The 10,849-nt window shown below is 37.9% G+C and overlaps 1 long non-coding RNA gene across 2 annotated transcripts in view; it reads left to right on the forward strand.

Annotated features, from left to right (window-relative positions):
- LOC118974012 (uncharacterized) overlaps positions 1-5,719 on the forward strand; it is a 111,826-nt gene extending 106,107 nt beyond the window's left edge. For both annotated transcript variants that reach the window (XR_012122618.1, XR_005063605.2), the window contains one exon: positions 5,473-5,719. This is a non-coding gene — a long non-coding RNA (uncharacterized lncRNA). The remainder of the gene's footprint in view (positions 1-5,472) is intronic.
- The last annotated feature ends 5,130 nt before the right edge of the window (positions 5,720-10,849 follow it).

Genomic DNA, 10,849 nt, shown 5'->3' on the forward strand with positions numbered 1-10,849 from the left:
GCTATTGGTAGACTTCCATTAGTTTCATATAATTTGACTGTATGCCTAAGATTTCCAAATAATTGTGCTAGGAACTATACAAAAGAATTAAAGTTGTGACACCCTGTACCTATAATCACTTAACATAGTAAGAAGTTGGAAGAAAAGAATTTTGGTTCTTAGGTAAAGTGTTTGAGGCAACTGGACACAAAGGAGAAACTGGCGGTTGTCTAGTCTGGCTTTCTTTCACTGATGAAGCAAAACCAGATAGTTTCTAATTTTTCCTTCATTATGCTTTTTACACAATTTGATATATCAAACTCCTAACAAAGTTATCACTTTAATATAATCCATTGCTTGTACTTTTCTACCTGTCTACCATCCACTCATCCAGTAAATGTTTATTATGTACCTGCCACAAATGAAAGTACTTTTTTGGACACAGTATTACTCAATACCTCAGTTGAAGAACAATTACATATCACTGAGATAGAGTTTATATAATAAATTGAAGCTGCTATGGGAAACTTGGAGTTTACAAAATAAATGAGATTAAATTTAAGGACCAAAAAGTACCCAGTTTTCAAAACTGAGGGTTGTTTCCTTGTTTGTTTTTTAAATACCCCTAAGCTACTATGAAATTCTGAGTTATGAATTTCTTTTCCTAACAAATGAAAAATCCTTCTCATGGCAAGGGGCATCACCAGTAGATTATTTGACTTTCATTGTGGTTTATTTCATTATATGACGAGTCATATTTTTTCCTTTGTAAGTTACACAGGTTGAGAAAAACCTGGTGGCTGTGGTTTACATAGGCCACAAAAAATAAATTGTTCCCCAAACTGTATATCTGGCCATCCAGTTTCTCTCCAGAGTCCTGACCATCATTATCTTCTGACAACTAAACATTTCCCCATAAATGTTCCTCAGGCACACAAACTCAGTTTGTATAAAGCTGAACTCTGTGTCAGCTCTCACAAGCCTAGTGTTCTTGAATTCTCTCCTATAATCAATCATACCACCATCTACCTCGTTTCTCAAACTGGGAATTGAAACTTCATCTAAAGCCTGTCGTTTATGGTGTTCCCCATCGTTATTAGGTCATCAGATTTTGTTAAAGTTATCTTCAGAATAGGTCCAGAATTCTTGCTTTACAGTTACTGCCACTGCATAATGCCGCTCACCTTGATCTTGCCTGGGCAATTGCAAGAACCCCCAAAGTGATCTTCCTGCTCCTGGTCTCTCAGTTCTCTAGTTAATGCTCTATACTGTCATTAAGGTTACATTTTTTTTAACTTAAATATGCTCATGTAATGCTCTCTTTCTCCTCTGACAATATTTGAATGGATCCTCATTAACTAAAGGACTGAGTCTAGTCATCTTAGCACTGCATGTAGGAACATTTATAATCTGATTCTTAGAAATAATAAATTTTTTCTTTTTAGGTCTGTCTTTCCACAAGTATTACGTACTTCTGCCAAACAGAATTGCTTGCCTAAATATATACCATGCTCTTTGTCTATTTGTGAGCTGATGAACATGCTATCACTTTGCCTAGAATGTCACAACTCACTTCTTCATTTGGTACACCCCTACTTAACTGTGCAGGACATAGTTGAAATATTGTCTCATTTAAATAGTCATCTTGAAATCCTCTGGAAGAATTAGTACTTCTACCCTCTGTGCTGCGCTGTTCTTTTTTTGCCCCTCAGGTCTTCTGCTCCATGAGTCTTAACCTGCCCTGTGTCCTTGGAGGCTGATCTCTTTGGACAACATCAACCTGATTTTCTTCCCTCTGACTTTTTAGTGGATTTTGACAATGAGAGGCTCTGGAAAAGCTCAGAAGACAGAGAGAGCAAAGATTGTACTAATATTTCCCTAACTCCTTCCCTACCAGGCCTTGGACCTGCATTAAGCTACTAAAAGTGAGGTAGGGCAGGGACATGGAGCAAGCATCATGATTAACTTTTCCTGCCTATGATGAAAAATGCCAAGATACAAACAGTACAGTAAGAACAGGAGGGACTCCATCTTAAGATAAGATTCCATTTTAAAATCCAGGGAATTAGGAGCTAAAATTCCTAACATATTCTTTGGTAATTAGCCAACAACTTATTTTAAGGTCAGGCAAGTGGTCCTAACTCATATCTTCCCAGTGTTTGAGGGAAACTGCTGTCTTGGAGAAGGACAGGATCAATACATTCCTTGTGTTAAGTTTATCTTACAGACTATGGATTGTGACATAATGTCTCTCACCAGACACATTCTTTTTTTTTCTGGCTCTGTCTAGGCTGGCTTTTTGCTTCTTCTCAAGACCCTCTGTCTATTGTTCTTTTAGAGAATACTACAGCTCATGCCTGATTTAGCCTCTTTTTTATTTTTATTTTTATTTTGGTATCATTAATCTACAATTACATAAGCAACATTATGTTTACGAAACTCCCCCCATCATCAAGTGCCCCCCACATACCCCATTACAGTCACTGTCCATCACCGTAGTAAGATGCTGTAGAATCCCTACTTGTCTTCTCTGTGTTGTACAGCCCTCCCCAAACCCCTCCCCCCAACATTATGTCTGCTAATCGTAATGCCCCTTTTTCCCCATTATCCCTCCCTTCCCACCCATCCTCCCTTGTCCCTTTCCCTTTGGTAACTGTTAGTCCATTCTTGGATTCTGTGATTCTGCTGCTGTTTTGTTCCTTCAGTTTTTTTCTTTGTTCTTATACTCCACAGATGAGTGAAATCATTTGATACTTGTCTTTCTCTGCCTGGCTTATTTCACTGAGCATAATACCCTCTAGCTCCATCCATGTTGTTGCAAATGGTAGGATTTGTTTTCTTCTTATGGCTGAATAATATTCCATTGTGTAGATGTACCACCTCTTCTTTATCCATTCATGTACTGATGGACACTTAGGTTGTTTCCATTTCTTGGCTATTGTAAATAATGCAGTGATAAACATAGGGGTGCATATATCTTTTTCAAACTGGGCTGCTGCATTCTTAGGATAAATTCCTTGAAGTGGAATTCCTGGGTCAAATGGTATTTCTATTTTGAGTTTTTTGAGGAACCTCCATACTGCTTTCCACAATGGTTGAACTAATTTACATTCCTACCGGCAGTGTAGGAGGGTTCCCCTTTCTCCACATCCTTGCCAACATTTGTTGTTGTTTGTCTTTTGGATGGTGGCAATCCTTACTGGTGTGAGGTGATATCTCATTGTGGTTTTAATTTGCATTTCTCTGATGACTAGCGATGTGGAGCATATTTTCATGTGTCTGTTGGCCATCTGAATTTCTTCTTAGGAGAACTGTCTGTTCAGCTCCTCTGCCCGTTTTTTGATTGGATTATTTGCTTTTTGTTTGTTGAGGTGTGTGAGCTCTTTATATATTTTGGATGTCAACCCTTTATCGGATCTGTCATTTATGAATATATTCTCCCATACTGTAGGATGCCTTTTTGTTCTATTGATGGTGTCCTTTGCTGTACAGAAGCTTTTCAGCTTGATATAGTCCCACTTGTTCATTTTTGCTTTTGTTTCCCTTGCCTGGGGAGATATGTTCATCATAGAAGTTACTCATGTTTATGTCCAAGAGATTTTTGCCTATGTTTTTACTAAGAGTTTTATGGTTTTATGACTTACATTCAGGTCTTTGATCCATTTTGAATTTACTTTTGTGTATGGGGTTAGACAGTGATCCAGTTTCATTCTCTTACATGTAGCTGTCCAGTTTTGCAAGCACCATCTGTGAAGAGACTGTCATTTCCCCATTGTATGTCCATGGCTCCTTTATCATATATTAATTGACCTTATATATTTGGGTTAATGTTTGGAGTCTCTATTCTGTTCCACTGGTCTGTGGCTCTGTTCTTGTGCCAGTACCAAACTGTCTTGATTACTATGGCTTTGTAGTAGAGCTTCAAGTTGGGAAGCGAGATCCCCCCCCACTTTATTCTTCCTTCTCAGGATTGCTTTGGCTTTCCAGGTCTTTTGTGGTTCCATATGAATTTTAGAACTATTTGTTCCAGTTCATTGAAGAATCTTGATATTGTATTTGGTATTTTGTTAGGGATTGCATTATATCTGTAGATTGTTTTAGGCAGCATGGCTATTTTGACAATATTAATTCTTCCTAGCCAAGAGCATGGGATGAGTTTCCATTTGTTAGTGTCCTCTTAAATTTCTCTTAAGAGTTTCTTGTAGTGTTCAGGGTATAGATCCTTCACTTCCTTGGTTAGGGTTATTTCTAGGTATTTTATTCTTTTTGATGCTATTGTGAATGGAATTGATTTCCTGGTTTCTCTTTCTCTTAGTTCATCATTAGTGTATAGGAAAGCCACAGATTTCTGTGTATTAATTTTGTATCCTTCAGCAACTTTGCTGAATTCAGATATTAGTTCTAGTAGTTTTGGAGTGGACTCTTTAGGGTCTTTTATGTACAGTATCATGTCATCTGCAAATAGTGACAGTTTGACTTCTTCTTTACCAATCTGGATGCCTTGTATTTCTTTGTTTTGTCTGATTGCTATGGCTAGGACCTCCAGTACTATATTGAATAACAGTGGGGAGAGTGGGCATCCCTGTCTTGTTCCCTATCTTAGGTGAAAAGCTTTCATCTTCTCGATGTTAAGTATGATGTTGGCTGTGGGTTTGTCATATATGACCTTTATTATGTTGAGGTACTTGCTCTCTATTCCCATTTTGTTGAGAGTTTTTATCATGAAGGATGTTGAATTTTGTCAAATGGTTTCTCAGCATCTATGGAGATGATCATGTGGTTTTTGTCCTTTTTGTTTATGTGGTGGATGATGTGAGAGAGACATTCTTGAAAGCCTTAAAAGACAGAATCCTAAGCCCTTAAGTGCAGATCCTCTCTCAGGGTGCCTGTACTCCTCTTTCTTCAAGTGTGTACTTTTTGCCTTACATGAATACTTCTCACTGCAGAACTTACTGTGTTTTTTCTCTGTGCTCTTCATCTTTGTTACTTTGCTAGTTCGTTCTATTTTCTTGACTTAAGCACAAGTCTTCACTCTTCCTGTTCTACTTCAGACACGTAGGGAAGGGCTACTGAGATCTCTTACTTGGACTTCCAAGTTCATCTTGCCTGGGTGACCCAGACCAGACTGCAGCTATATGATCATGCTCTTTAGTAGCGTGACTGAAAATCTCCTTTGCTTTGGGAAGTTCTCAGAACATAATCTCACTCCATCCAGTGCTCTGCAGCTCTCCTAAATCCTGGGGTGATAGGAGCTTAGTCCCCACACCATGCAGATCCAGGCAGACACTGGTTCCAGGTGACCCTGGCTTTAGGAGTTGGCAAGAGATTTGCCCTATGCCTGGCAAGAGTTCAGTGGGCATCCCTTTCCTCCCTCTGTTCTTCCTTGCTTTCTGCTACCTGCATAGCTTCTGCTGTTCATTGATATTCTTGCTGTAATGAATTCCTTCCTTACCTACAGTTGTCTGACTCACTCAAAATTTTTTTCTCATTCAGAGTCAAGAACCCTCCTCCATCCAGGCTGAAGTTTCACCTAGTGCACAGGGAGAGACCTCCCCAGACGCAGCTGCCAGACAACAAGAAGAGTTGCTTTGGGGTAGACTTTCTTATAGCTAGAACATTCTCAGTTTTGGTCATAGTTCACTTCCTTTGCCTACCTAAAGGTGGGAGTAATTTCTCAATTGTGATGCTCAATTATCTCTAATTCTGCCTATACTTTGTAAATAAATCCTTATTAAACTATCTTTCATCGCTCCACTTGAGTATGCCACTGACTCCTGTGGGACCATTCAGATGTCTCTGTAACTATACTTAACACATTGTATTCCAATTATTTCTGCCCACCTGTCCATTTCCCCCATTAAACTCCTTAGGGCAGGTGTGAATCCAGATAAAGAATCCTAGTGACTAAATAGAAAAGAGCTTTTCTTTCCTATAACTTTACAAAGACCAGGGCAGGACACACAGAGACCAGAGGAATCTGCAATATGCAGAAAATCTGAGGGACATGGGAGTAATCATTGAGAATCAGGTAAGAAATTGCCTCCTTAATCTGAAGAGTCAGACTGGTTGAAAGGGAGACTATAGTTAAAAGAAAAATCAGAGATAGAAAAATCTGACCCAACTAATTAGCTTTGTCAACCTCAATCCAACTTGGGCTAAAGTCGGAAATGCTTGGCCTGGCATTTGGAGTCCACTGATAAAGGCTTTCGGGTTTCATCCAGTAATGGGACCAAGAACTATAAGCAAAAGGGCAATGACTAAGAACTGTGTAACATTTCTTAAACTTCCATAACTGTTGGTGATGAGAGTTGGAGAATCCCAGTAAGTAGCCTTTCTCCTTCCTGCCCAAGTTTTCAACAAAGTAAGAAGTAAGGACTAAGACAGATGGAGTAAAAAATAATAATGGTGATAGTAATAATAGCACAGACTTTTAGAACACTTATTTTGTAACAGGCACTGTTTTAAGCACTTCATATATATTAGCTCCATTTTCGCAGCAACTCATGAGTAGATGCCCTTAGGCCCAATTTGTAGGTGGAGAAATTGAAGCACTGGGAGGTTAAGTAAATTGTCCAAAGCCACGTGGCTATTATTAAGTGGCAAATCTGGGGTATTAACCAGTTTATTTCAGTATCTATGTACCTAACCACTACACATATTGCCTCTTGAGTTATAACGTATTTATTATGGATAAAACTGATGTTGAAGGACATGATCTGTATCTATGAGTAAGAGAAATTTCTAGTGGATCCCTAGTCACAGTGCTGGACTTCTGCAGATTTCCTTACATGGGCCTGTCTCTGGAAAACTTAAGACATGGAAGAGCAGAGAAGTTATCTTCTTTGCAGGCAGTCTTTCTGTGAGGAGAGAGACAGACAGACAGAGGCAATAAACAGGGAGCTTGCTTATGCATGTCCAATTTCTTTTTTCATACTCATTCATCAGATTCAGTCAATTCTCCTTTCCTGGGAGGAAAAGAGTTGAGGGGTGGAGGGAGGTTAAGGGTATTACACTAATGGAGCCCCATCCACCTGGAAGGAAACATCAGGAATTGGTAACCTATATTTATATTTTTGTATATAAACAAAATGTTTATATATTGCATATATATAAAATGCATATAAATTGTATTTATAAATATATATATTGCATATAAACAATATATTTATATTTATATTATATAACATAAATATTTATATTTTATAGCCCTATATTTATTACTTTTTATTGCTTTTTTAGTTCCCAATATCAGTACCACATTGTATAGTTGAGCCTAGAACAACACAAGAGTTAGAAGCACTGACTCCCGATGCTATAAAATATCCATAGTTTTGGCTCCCCAGAAACTTAAGTGCCAATGGACTACTGTTAACCATACTGATTACATCAACAGTCAATTATCATAGATTGTGTATGTTATATGTATTATGTACTATATTCTTACAATAAAGGAAGCTAGAGAAAAGAAAATATTTTCTCAAATCATCACAAATCTCCAAAAAATTTTCCAGTATACTTATTGAAGAAAACATGCATATAAGTGGACCCACATAGCAAACCCATGTTGTTCAAGGATCTATTGTACTGTAATTATTTGCTTGTATATCTCTTCTTCTCTCTTCCTTCCTTCCTATATGCTTCTTAACAGCACAATTCTTTTTCTTAAACTCTGGATTTCCAGGGATTGACACATGGTACATACTTAATAATTGTTTGTCAAATGGAAGAATGAATACATACATACTTTTCTCTTATTTCCAGAAAAACAGAAGTAAGAATTTAATACACAGTAGGATTAGTTGTTAGCTCAGAAACAGATTAGTTGCATCAGAACTTTAACTCCTTGGTTTGAGTTCATCCTCAACCTCTTTAATCTGTGAATTTTTCCCCCTTTTCTTTTTTCTTTTTTTAATATAATGGCTTAACAGGTGAGCTGCAGAAGCTGAAAGCTTCCCACTTCCTGCTGCGGCTATTGGTGGTTTTTCTGAAATGAGTCAGAAAAAGAGGTAAGGAACAATACAGCCTAGCAGCTTGGCACGTATGTTGTTTCCCCCTTGTCTAGCAGAAAAAGGACGTGGTTTTGGCACAGTTCAGCCTGGTTCTGAAAACCCACTTTGCACCTTACCAGCTGTGTGACCTTGGGTAGTTGCCTGTGCTTGTAGCCTAGGAGCTATGTTCTAGTAGTTTTAGGTCATTCCCTTCTGGAAGGACGTCATCTGCTTTTCAGAAAGTTCTCATTTGACCGCTTTTATGGAATTACTCATGCCCTACCCCATGGCCTCCTTTTTCCATTTTTGCAATCTGTCTGCTCTATCTTTCAGACATCAGATTCTGATAGCATATTATGACTATCGAGAAATGTGATTATTCTTTCTACTTCTTTAATTTATCCTGTTTTTCTGGTTTGTGATGGTATGTCAATTAACTGTTTCCTTAGTTACTGATTGACTTAATGGAATCCAGCTTCATTGACATAATTGTGAACTTTGGCTACCACTCACATCTGTTTGAACCACAGTAGCTTGTCAAATCGCCCTGATATTTTTATTGCATCTTCCAGAACTGCTGAAGCTTACTACTAACGGTCACTCCTAAATGCGTCAGTTATTTTAGCCTCTCGGTGGAATTATCCAAATGTAACATGTTTCCTTGACTAATCAAGCCTGTGTATTTTGTAGCTAGTAACACATATTTCTGGGAATGATACGTGGAATTATCCAAATCTTAATCATGTAAGGAAATGGTCATTTATAAACCAAGACACAGAAATGAATGATTGAGAAAGACTTCAGCAAGACCCCATTTTCCAAGACTGGACGCCCACTATATTATGGATAACTTCTTGTCAATTTGCTTCCATGTACTAATCCTTCCATGGGCCTCCTATTCTGTTGAGCCAAGTTCATTCTTGTTTTCACAGACTTGTTGATTCACAAATTCAGAAACTGTTCCTTGAGGCTGCTAAATAAGCAGTAACAGTGACATCTGTTCACATTTATGTAAAATTTCAGTTTAAAAAGTGTTTTATATTCATTCTCTCACTGGATTTGAGTTCTAGAACAGAGGATCTTACATGGGTCCATCTTTAAAGTACTAGAATAATGATTCATTGATTTGTATTTTTGACATCCTGGGTGTTTCTGCCTCCAAGGCCACTACTCATTCATTAATTCATTCAACTAACATTTGTTGAATCTCCCTCTGTATTAAGCACTGTGCCAGAAATTCTGGAAAAAAGATGAGTATGATGTGGTCCTTGCATTTAAGCTAGCGATAAAGATTTAAAATTAACTAAAAAAAATACAGTGTTAAAATACTGTAATATAGATTTACATAATGAGCTAAAAGAATACAGCAGGAAGGGAAGGAAATTAAAATCAACAACAAAACAAAACCCTGAAGCAAAGTATGGTTAACTTAAATTCACATAAATGGTTTTTTTAAAAATTCCATATAGTAGATAAACAATTTTTTCTTGGGGATGTGGGGCAGGGTATGACAGGAGGGATAGTTGTGAAATCTAACAGACAAGGTAGGGTGTCACAACTTCAAAGGTTTGAAATCATTGTCGTAGTCCCTTAGAAGTGTAAACATTGGATTACTCAGACCTTTTTACATATAATTTCTGGGCCATGAGTACTGGGGAAAATTTGTGCTGAATAAGCAGAACTAAAGGGTTTTAATAGCAATTACTTTCTTTTCTTTAGCTTAATAATTATGATAAGACTACATCGCATCAGAACCAGATGACTATTTCCCATTTCCTAGATGAGGGTGCTTTAAGTTTTATATTTGAAGGATACTGGGAAAACACTAATTATCATGTACCTAATAGTAAAGACAACAGTGATTTCCTTTCTATTTGGTTGCAAACATTTTTGGTGTGTGTATGTGAAATAGTGTTTTTAGCATTATAACATACCAAAAAGCTCTACTTGAGTTCTTTTTTAAAAAAACAACTATAACAGAAGAAAGAACAAACAGGATTTCCTCTATAACTAATATTGACTTAGCTTTATAGGGTCCCAAGCCTGAACTCTGTTTATTCATGAAACAGATCCAGACTATTGGTCCATTCAGATTTACTTTCAAACTTCACAGTTCAGTCTGTACAGCCAGTTTAACTCTTGGCCTCTCAGGTGATGTGACTTACAAAGATTATAGAAAAGGCCACAGCAGTGCTGGGAGGTTGTGAAAGAAACCCATGCCCTGGCCCATAGCCCAGTAGACTAGAGTCCCTCAGCAAGAGTTTCCACTGGTTACACTTGGGAGTTACCCCTGGTTTAGCCTTTGTCTTAAACCATCTGGCTGTCAAAAGTGCTAATAAGCAACTGACTCACTCGTGGAATAAATTCAGTCTGGTGATTCTGTTCTGGAGGACTATAATGACAGAGATACTGGCAATAAAACAACACAGCAATTTCCTAAGTTTTGAGGTCATTTAAGCCCGGTTGTGAAATGGCATATTGATAGCTGAGTACTGGAGACATGTCACAGTGGCTTGGCCTTTTTTGTAGATGAAAGAAGCCTCTTCAGATTTTGTCCAACACCCTTTTCCTAGCTCTCTTACAGGGAGCAATTGTGGATCCCTTCTAAGGGACCCTGGAATTATTTCACAGCTCTCACTGTGACAGTCCTTGGGAATGTTTAATGAGACCTGGCAGTTTCCTGAGAGTCATCAAGATCATTTAAAATTTGACCACTAACCTAATGCCAGAGGATAACAGCTTTGAGTCCTCTCAGTCACAGTTGTTATGAAGAAAAATGATGTTTGTCCTAGCGAAGAGACTAGGACTGTGTGTATGTGTGTGTATGTCCTATTTTTCATTTTCTTAAACTGGCCCTTACACTGACCTATTTCAGACAGAGA

Source organism: Manis javanica, chromosome 11, assembly GCF_040802235.1.
Source record: "Manis javanica isolate MJ-LG chromosome 11, MJ_LKY, whole genome shotgun sequence".
Taxonomy (NCBI): domain Eukaryota; kingdom Metazoa; phylum Chordata; class Mammalia; order Pholidota; family Manidae; genus Manis; species Manis javanica.